A 9,119-nucleotide genomic window follows, 5' to 3' on the forward strand; every position below is an offset into this window, starting at 1 on the left:
GAGGGAGAGCCCACTGTGTATGAGCAGGTTTTGAACAAGGAAGAATGCTAGCAGCTGCTGGGGGGCTGCTCATGGACTACATTTGTAGGATTTAAACAGAGCAACATTTTTTTTCCAGTCAATTTCATTCCAACCTTGCCTTTAAAACGGAACTTCACCCAAACAGGGGAGTAGGGATGGGCTCAGGTGTGTTTGGGATCCTAGTTCCAACTAGGGTTTCCACCTCCTCCCTTTAGAAAAGGACACATTTTTATTACACAGGTTCTGTGACTGTATCCTCAGAACCTGTGTAATAAATATGTGTCCTGGATTAAAGGGATGAGGTGGCAACCCTAGCCCCAACCCACCTGCCCGATCCCACCAGGAAGCTGACACTGCACACCGCTAATCACAGGCAGTGAGACATTTCCCGGCCTGTGCAGCTGCGGAGCAGTGTACAGTGTCTGCCTCCTGGTGGGATCGGGCAGAAGGGTTGGGACTAGGATCCTGAACACGCCTGAGCTCATCTCTACAGGGAAGTTCCCCCTTTCTGACTCCTCCCCCTTTCCTTTATCACTTTTGGATACTCTTTTTTGGGGGTAGCAGCACCTGTTATGACAGGCACCCCTTCTACTTCCGCTTGAAACGCCAAGACGATCCAAGGCAGTGGGACCAACAAAAGAAAGCACAGTGCAGCTTGTACATGCACAGTGGGAAGCTGAAGTAGCAAGGAGTCACAGCTGTCTTCCCTTAGTAATCTTTCCGGGTTCCCGGGGGCCTAAAGACCAGCGAAGAACCGGTTTAGGTGAGGACAGCGCTGGATCTTTGGACAAGCAAGGCCAGCCATAGATGATGCAATTTTCTTTGTTCGTTAGTTTTCCCTATCAACACAGCCAGTATTGATGGGGGAATCCCTCCCTTGGAGCTGTTGTGTTCTCCTGGTGGGGGCAGGGGCTCACGGGGTCAGGGGGAGCTGTCCCTACTAGGAGAACACAGTGATTATTGCTAGTGGCTGTAGCCGCTAGCAATAATCACATATAAAAATCCAACATGCTGAGTGTACCCAAGTCGATCGATGGATTGACTTGGATACAATCAGCCTGCCCATTGATGGTTTGAATCTCAGCCAGTCCCTGCTGAACCGGACAAGATTTGAACTATATATGGCTGGCTTAAAGCGGAGTTTCAGCCATTTCACTCACCTGTCCAACGGTCCAGCGATGCGGCCGCTCGAAGCCTCGATCCTCTCCCTCGGCGCCGGCATCACTGCTGTGGGCACCCGGCTGTGACAGTTTGCGGCTTCACAGCCGGGTACGCACTGCGCATGCGCGAGTTGCGCTACGCACCGTGATTGGCCGGCAATCTTCTGGGACCTTTGACATGTCCCAGAAGATTGCAGGGAGGGAGGGGGAGAGGAGAACTTCCGCTCAGGGCGCCGCGGCGCTCCGAGCGGAAGTGGGAGCGGGTACCTGTCAAAACTAGGTACCCGCTCCCCCCCCAAAAAAATGACATGCCAAATGTGGCATGTCAGGGAGTTAGGACCACCTAAAGCGGAAGTTCCACTTTTGGGTGGAACTCCGCTTTAAGTCTTCTTTCATTAAAAGTCACCAGCTACAGAATTGTCTTTTTGTCAGCTGCTTCCTCTTGGATCTGCCAGCAGGATATTTGCATGCTTACCACACAATTGCTGACTTTTTTTTTTTTTTCATACAGCCTGAAGATACTCTGTAAGTAATTCAATTGTGGAAAAAGTAGTGAGGGGGATAGAAAAGGACAGTTGGGGGTTATGTTACTGAGGAGTGCACAACAGCCCTATTCACTAGTGAACACACTGGTTCAGCACAGCTTTACAGCCTATCTCAGCCAGCACAGTCCATACCAGCATGTTTCCTTAGATGCACAACCCCACCCCACATGTGTGCCCTAGAGTGAGGTTTTGGTCCTTCTTCCCTTTATATCCCTCTCATTCATTTAGAATGAACTGCCAAAAAAACTCATCCCCCCACAGATATTACCTTTTGTGTCACTAGCCCTTCCCTTTAGATTGTAAGCCCTCACGAGCAGGGCCCAACCCTCTTGTCTTGAATTGTATTATAATTGTACTGCCTCCCATTATATTGTAAAGTGCTGTGCAAACTGTTGGTGTTAAATAAATCCTGTATAGTAATAAATAATAATATAATAAAACACAGCAAAAGAAGAATACCTGGACTTGCAGATGCAGACCCATCTTTAACCTGTTTATGACCTCCCGCCGCAGTTATACGGCGGCAGGCAGACGCTCTCAGGCGAATCGCCGTAGCTGTATGTCACTTGCTCGCAGGAGGCTAGGGGGAGAGTGCGTGCTGGCGACCGCGCGCTCCCACTCATCAGCGGGGAAGCCGATGCAGCAGGCAGGCAGCTTCGATTGGCGCCTGACACCCGCGATCACTCCCCGCTGAGAGAGAAGGACGGTCGGCTGTTGTAAACACAGCTGACCGCTCCTCTCCCTGGAATGATCACAGAGCCCATGTGAACCTTCTATATAGGATCACGTCTCTATGGTCATTTCAGAAGTCACGCCCCTCCCCCCCCCAATTAGAATCACTCCCCTAGGCTCACATTTAACCCCTTGATCACCCATAATGTTAACCCCTTCCCTGCCAGTGTCATTATTACAGTGACAGTGCATATATATAGCACTGATTACTGTAGTAATGTCACTGGTCCCCCCAAAAGTGTCAAAAATGTCAGTCAGGGCTCCGATCTGTCCACCGCAATGTCACAGTTCCGTAAAAAAATTGCAGATTGCCAACATTACTAGTAAAAAAAAAAAAAAAAACAATAAAAATTACATAAATCTTTCCCGTAGTTAGTAGACGCGATAACTTTTGCGCAAACCAATCAAAATACACGTATTACGATTTTTTTTTTACCGAAAATATGTAGCAGAAAACAAATTGGCCTAAAATGTTAAAAAATTTTGATTTTTAAACTTTTTTTTGAGAATATCATATAGCAGAATGTGAAATTTTTTTTTTTTTTTTTCAAAATTGTCGCTCTTTTTTTGTTTATAGCGCAAAAAAAAAAAAAAAAATCGCACAGGTGATCAAATACCACCAAAAGAAAGCTCTATTTGTGAGAAAAAAAGGACATCAATTTTATTTGGGTACAGCGTCGCACGCCGCAAAATCGTCCGTTAAAGTAACACAGTGCTGAATCGTAAAAGAGGGCCTGGTGAGGAAGGGGGCAAATCCTTCCGGTCTTAAAGGGGTTAATGAGGAAAGTCAGTCCTTATAATGCTGGCCCTGAACCCCAGCACCACCATCCTTAAAAATCTAGCATGTGTGCAGATGTCCAGAAGGACTCTGCCCAGCTTTCGGGACTGGGCAGAAACCTGCGGCACAACTGTCCACGTGCAAAGTTTTGCTTGACCCCCTAAAAACCATGACTTCCATAACCGCAGTGTCGAAGGCCAGGCAGAGTCCTTCAACATCTGTGCATTTTGGAATCTGGCTGCACCTAGATGAGAAAGGAGGAGGAAGGCCAAAAAACTCAGAAACACTTGAAAAAATATATAACTGTGGGATTGGCAGGGGACTGGAGCTAATTGCCAATTACTTGTTTTTGGGGTCCGCTTTAAAATGCACGCTTCATATGAAGTATGAGATTACGTCGCCATTACTAAAGCACATTCTGATTTTGATTAAAAACCAATGCTACCTTTTTTTTCCATATAGAACAAAATGCTGCTCTGAGCACCATCATGTTACATACAGCCTAATGGGCCATACACACTATAAGATTTTCTGAAGACTTTTTCCTTTAGACTTACCGAAACCATATAATATGAGGTCAAACCTAAACACTTTCAATTTGTATGCAATCTGGCAGGCCCTTGCACTACATAGAAAAGGTAAATCTGAAGGAAATCTAACTACAAAAGTTGGATAGTGTGTATCCAGATTTAGCAAAGATGACTTCTTCTGTGTCAGTATACAAGGAGCATTCTGGGTGTTTCACACCATTGGAGCCCGCAGACGGTCTATTGTTTTCAATCCAACAGACCATAGCAGCAAGACAAGAGGATCAACAGTGAAGCAAAGCATTTGTAACGAGCAAATAAGTTTGCTTCCAAAGTACATATCAACTGTACACAAGAAGTTCTTTTTAAGACAATAGCACACTTTGTTACAATATTTTATGATTGTCTTGTTCACAGGTATATCCGAAAACCTAAAGGCTGTCATTAGGGCTGCCACCCCATCCTTTTACAACAAAACACATAAATTAAACAGATGATAATTAGATTCATTCAGTGCCTTAGTTACATTTCACTAGCCACAGAGCCTATTTAATCCGTATAGATTCAGTGTAACAAGGGATGAAATGGCAGCCCCAACCATTAAAAAGCATTAGCAGGAAACTGCAATATATACACATTCGAATAAAGGCTCCATTATCACTATATACAGTATATTTTACTGGCATGTAAACACTTCCCCCACATCCCACAATGTTAATATATCCATTTGTCCTGACAAGCACAGGGCACTAGGAGGGACATTCGTTTTGTGAAATCTAGGTCTTTCCACTCCTGGTCATTGCTCTTACTGGAAATATGTTGGAATGTTCTGGAAAAGAAAGCTGTCCACTATTAAAATACCAAATGTTAAAACGTATATATAGACACTGCAAACTTTCTCTACTTTGGTGGAATAGATATGGACTTTGAAAATCTGTTCTGGCTTTCTCTAAAAGTGGATTGGTTTGTGCGATGAGCAAATCTGTGAAATCGCTTGCTTTTAATAGAGCAGCATGCATAAAATCGCGTGAAATTTTCAAAATACCAAAGACTAAAAAACTCTCGAAACTTCCATTAATTTATTGGACAAGTCATAGGGGTTGATTTACTAAAACTGGAGCATGCAAAATCTAGTGCAGCTGTGCATGGTAGCCAATCAGCTTCTAATTTCAGTTTGTTCAATTAAGCTTTGACAATAATGCCTCGTACACACGCAACGATTATCGGCCGACCGATCGGCCGACTTTTGTCCAGAGTTGTGTTTTGTTGGTTGGAATGTGCCTAGACTGCACACGAATTTTCTCGGCCAACAAAAATCTACTTCAGAAGTGATGTCATGTGATGGTTTACTTTCCGTGTGTTTTTTCTTCTCTGAGCATGCCCAGTCTTGCTCATCAGATTTTTGTCTGCCGAAATCTGTACTGACTGACGGAAAATCTGCAGTTGTGTTGACGGCCAACAAAAATTTTATAGCCTGCAAACCAGATTTTATTTGGCCGAAAAGTCGGAGTCGGTTGTCGAAAGCATCATACTAACAAGCCGAAAATCGGCCGATCGGACGTCGGCCGAAAATTCACGGCCAACTATCGATGCGTGTGTACGAGGCATAAGGCATCTGTTCACACTATTGTGATGTCAGACATCGCATGTGATTCGCACCACATTGCTGTGCAGATCACATGCGATGTCTGTGCGATGCAAATTCAGCCATACAGATTGTATGGCTGAATTTGCATCGCATTCGCACCAAAATGGCGCAGGACCCTTTTTTTGGTCCGCACTTGAATCAGGTCGCATGGGCTGCACTTGAATTAGTTTACATGGGCTGCACTTGAATCAGGTCGCATGGGCTGCACTTGAATTAGTTTACATGGGCTGCACTTGAATCAGGTCGCATGGGCTGCACTTGAATCAGGTTGCATGGGCTGCACTTGAATTAGTTTACATGGGCTGCACTTGAATCAGGTCGCATGGGCTGAACTTGAATCAGGTTGCATGGGCTGCACTTGAATTAGTTTACATGGGCTGCACTTGAATTAGTTTACATGGGCTGCACTTGAATCAGGTTGCATGGGCTGCATTTGAATCAGGTTGCAAATACTGTAGCTGCAGACTTTTACTATTAGGGCACTTAGCCGTCCAGGCATCCAGCAGTGTCCTTGACCAAGCCGATTCTTAAATCTGCTCTCAGGTGTAGGCGCTGCCATCTTGGTTAGGGGAAACTGGTAGTAAAGCTTTCCCAGCCAGTTTCCTGCTGCACTCTGTGAATTTGGCTGGCTGTGGGGGAGAAGGAGGGGGAGAGGGGCTAACTTCCAGCCACAGGGAACTGAACCGGAAGTAGGAGCGGGTACATGTCAAAACCAGTTACTCAATCCCCCCTCCGCGCCGAAAGGTGCCAAATGTGGCAGCGGAGGAGGCAGACAAGCAGGCCTTCACCTTCTGGGTGGAGCTTTGCTTTAACACTTCAATTAGACACAGAAGTTGAATCCAATACAATTTTACTTCAGCTAATACAGTACAGAGGAGTTTTCCCAGTCGTTTGAAGTGTAAGAAGACAATGAATTTCCTCAGCCCTGACGCTGTGAATAATTAACACTGACTTAAGCCTAGTACACACAGGCCAAATGTGTGTACTAGGCTTAAAGCTGGCTACACATTATATAATTTTCCTGTACAATTTTCATTTAGATTTACCAAAACCATATAATATGAGGTCAAACTTAAACACTTCCAAATTGTATGTGTAGCACCACCCCCGCAGGAGCTGCTGATTATATTATTGGGTCTACACCCTGCCTAACAACCCAATCAAATTGGCTCGATCCCTCCTCAGGCACAACTGACCCAGAATAGGACTGGACTATCAAATAGATACACAGGTTGGAATACAATACTTCACTATGCAACAATACCTTGTTACCTTCTTGAATAGTAGTCCTTCTGGGTGACACAATGGAACAACGCACAAGATTGTAATTAACCAAACTTAGTTTACTATGTATCAAATTGAATAGGGGAGATACAATACAATACAATACAAGTCCATAAAAGGTTATTTAAAACAGCTTTAAAAAGGTAAAAGAATACCCCCACACTCCTCCTGCATTAAGGCTAGACACAGTACCAGGTAGGTGGGCCTATCTGAGTCCCTCCCCCAGAGTTCTCTTCTTTCTTGTTGATCTTCGCTAGCAAGGTTATTGAATAGAGCTCATTTGTAATCCAGATTAGGAATAAAGATCAAGAGAGAAAAAACAACGAGCTGTTAGTTGTCACCGCAGGGTGTCTGCGTAACTGAGCAATAACTTCTGCGAGAGAGATAAGCCTCTGGCGACTCCTTCACAGACCTTATTGTTTGTCTATGAGTCTCCTGAGAGAGTATGGTGATAAACCCCGGGGTTTTATCACCTCCTGCTGCGCTACCGCTATCTGTAGATAAAACTGTCTCTTCAGCAGATAAAGTCAGTTATTGGGCATGTGCCCTCTCACCAACAGAAGTTTCTCCTTCGCGCGCTTCCACTGCGGTCTCAGTCCTTTGGTTATATGCCAGCCGCGCGGGGTCCTTCTGGCGGATGACTTCCGGTCTCGGCAAACAGCAGTATGACCTCCAGGAATGTGCCTCGTGCTTGAGATGGGACGGTTCCACGTCGTCCCTCCAGGCTAAAAGGCTCTGGCCCAATATCCAGTGTCAGTCCTTCACTCTCGCTCGCTGGTTCCTCAGAGTCCAGCGCAGAAAGGCCCCCCCCCTTCGCGCGCTTCTCTCTTCCTTTAAATAACCTCCCCCATAGTGCCGTGCGGTGCAGCCGTGCACCCTGGATCTTGCAAAGCAGCCTGGGAGATGTAGTTTCTTCATCTTGTGAAAAGGAAGTCACAGCCCGGGAAATTCCATGCAGCTACCACTAGAGGGAGCCTAGTTCCTGGATCTTGCAAAGCAGCCTGGGAGATGTAGTTTCTTCATCTTGTGAAAAGGAAGTCACAGCCCGGGAAATTCCATGCAGCTACCACTAGAGGGAGCCTAGTTCCTTCCCACATATCAAACAGTGTCTTTAGGCATGTTTAACCCCGCTACACACTCCCCCCACTTGAGAAACTTTGGTCCCCAAAGAGGTCAACAGTATGTACCCTAGTGCATAGGTTGGCATTATACAACAAAAACATTAACATTTTGCTGAAATAAGTCAATCTGAATACATCCAATTTTGTATTCTAATAGCAGTGCAACAGTAAAACGATAAAGTGCAATTAATAAACAAATAAGTGATTTCTACAGTGTTAATATAGTGCTGATTTCTAGTGCTTTTATATAGTGCTCCTTTAAAAAGCACATGTGCCTTTGCAATTTCTTAAACACTTACATCTTAAAGTTTGTGTTGAAAAAAAAACATCAAAAGGTGAGAAAGAGAAAAAAACATATAGTGAGGTCAGAGCAACAAAATGTGCGCAAACATTAACTCACAAAGTAAACCAAATTGTGAACATCAAAAACTGTGCTTATTATAATGGCCAAACCCAATATCCTTATGTACAAACTTAAATGCAAACGTTTTCTACTTCAATACTTTGTTCTCATGATCTCTCACAGACCCCCCCAAAACTTGGGTGGCTTGTACAGTTGTGCCTGGGGGTGAGCTAGGGTTGTCCCCCACCAAATCTACAGTGGAGGAACTAGGCTGGTCAGGAGATCTTTTGGAGGTAAAAACAGCTTCTTCCGAACATTCACCCAATTGATCATAGGTCAGTCTCTTAGGTGGGTGAATGACTCTCCTTTCCCTCTGTTCCCGTGGAGGCATGCTCTCAGAGGTGCTAGGATCAGGCACTTCTGAGGATTCTTCAATGTCCCCCTCCTCATGTTCCAACACAGAGGAACCTGATGGTTCAAGAGAGGTCAGTTCTTCTTCAGAGAAGGGTGCAACCTCCTCCTCAGGATCTTCATCCTCAGCTGCTTCTTCTGGAAGCATATGAAAGGGTATGAATTCAGGGGCTTCTGCCCGAAGGGCTCCTCTATCAGCCAAGTCAGATGAAGACAGGGAGGCAGGTGTGGGTTCTGGCAACTGAGATGACCACAACCAGTCGGGTACCTCCTCTTCATCTTCCAAATCTTCAGATGGAGAACTTCCCTCTCCCTCATCTGGGAGCGTCGTCTGAGATCTGGTAACTGGTCTGGACCGGCGAGAAGTCGAAGGGGCCTCTGACAAGTCTTCCACAGGGGGCATACGAACCGCTTCAGAGAGAGGCAGCAAATGGTTCCGATGCCAAGCCTTCAATGGACCCACACTTCCTTCAGGCCGAATTTGGTACACAGGAAGGTTTGGCAGTTGCTTGCAGATAACATAAGGTTGGGACTTCCAGCGGTCTGCCA

Source organism: Pelophylax lessonae, assembly GCF_965119305.1.
Source record: "Pelophylax lessonae genome assembly, chromosome: 6".
In the NCBI taxonomy this organism is placed as follows: domain Eukaryota; kingdom Metazoa; phylum Chordata; class Amphibia; order Anura; family Ranidae; genus Pelophylax; species Pelophylax lessonae.